Below are 1,774 nucleotides of genomic sequence, written 5' to 3'. Positions count from 1 at the left end.
TATAAAAGCGTTTTATTTTATTTATTTTTTTTTATTAAACTCAAGAACGAATTCATATATAGACGAAAATCGAGACCAGATATGGAAAGGTTAGGAAATAAAGACTACGATTAATTTTTAAATTAAAATATCATTAAAAATTTAAGTAAATACGTGATAATAAATAATTTAGGATTTTAATTTCATAAAGTTTAATTAAAGGCATATTTTCGAAATTGCTCTTTTACATTTTGAAAAATTTTAACTAGAACAATCCTAAAATAAATATTTTTTGCAGCTATGTACATTTCATTTCGAAAATAAACAATGAATTTTGAATATTTTCTGTCAGAAATTTAAAAAAAAATGTAAATATGCAAAATTGAAAATAATATACATTACCTAAAATTTATGCAGTATAATTTATTAGTTAAATTAATTATAAAAGCATTTAAAATGTTTAATATTTACGAAAAATTCTCTATTGTTTAACTTGAAAAAAGGTTTTAAAGTTAAGCAATAGAGAATTTTTCGTAAATATTCAACTAAATAAAGATGGAATACCGCCAAGTGTTGAAATAGAAACACACCTTCTGTTAGTGAATCATCAAAAAAGGTTTTTAATTTGCAATTCACAAGTATTATTCAAGTGTCAAAATGTAAGCTACCTACGACAAGGTGTTACACATGCAGTTCACATATGCTGCTTTTGCCAACTTCAAATTCAAGTAGAAATTATGAACATTTTAATTGCATTTACGAATATTTAGTGATTTTATTCCACTTATTAAGAAGTAAAAGTGTAATAGAATTTAAAATCTAATTACAAAATACCGTATTTGATTTTTCAAATCTTATAATATAATCGAGATGGGTTGATAATGATAATGATAATAATAATAATAAGCGCGTAGCCCAAACGGTTAGGAGTTGATAGTTGAAATTTAGTACACAATTAGGTTACATCACGAGAACGTACACTAAGAAGGGATTTTTCGAAATTTCCCCCCGTAAAAGAGGATTAAGGTTAACTTGAAGAACTGGTTCTATTGTACTGTTTTGGATGCGTTTTTGCGTTTTTGACAGCGTTTTAGTAAGGTATATCATGAAATGCATATTAAGAAGAGGTTTTTGGAAATTCAACTCTCCGAAAAAAGCAGGAGAAAATTTTAGTCAGTATAAAGTGTATATAATAGACAAGGAAAGTAAACAGTGGCACATATAGTATTTATTAATTTCCAAACTGTATATTTTAATCATTTCCACTCTTCGGATAACCCAAAAACAAATCCAAAATAAACGAATTCAAAAGAACATTTGAATTTTTTCTAAATTCGAAAAATAATGTTCCAAACAAGTTTTTTAGATTTTAGAATTTAAAATTAATCATTTTATTCAAGTAAGGTTATCATCAATTAAGTTAATTCTCTATTTTAATGAGAATTAACTTACTTGCCTGAGCAACGCCAAAAAAGCAATTTATAATTTAATTTCTTTTCCTTAGAAATAAAGTGGGACTGTATTATTGATAATGATTTAATTTTAACAGAATCTTATGGTTAATCGAGTCATCGTCCCTAATTTTTTCAAATCTAATCTAGATTTTTACTATTTAACTTCGTTCTTCGAATTAACGAAGGACAGGCAGACATCAAACAGACCAACGACGGTCGGGATATATGTCTGAAATTTGAATCCGATTCTTATTTAATTGTATTTTAGAAATAGACGAAATAAAAAAATACACGAAAAATCAATTTGTATTTCCGTTCTGACTTACGGAGGGTAGATATAA

This window comes from Centruroides sculpturatus, unplaced genomic scaffold (assembly GCF_000671375.1).
Source record: "Centruroides sculpturatus isolate CEXI.00-Female unplaced genomic scaffold, Cexi_2.0 scaffold2, whole genome shotgun sequence".
NCBI classification, from domain to species: domain Eukaryota; kingdom Metazoa; phylum Arthropoda; class Arachnida; order Scorpiones; family Buthidae; genus Centruroides; species Centruroides sculpturatus.
This window is presented reverse-complemented; position numbering follows the sequence as displayed.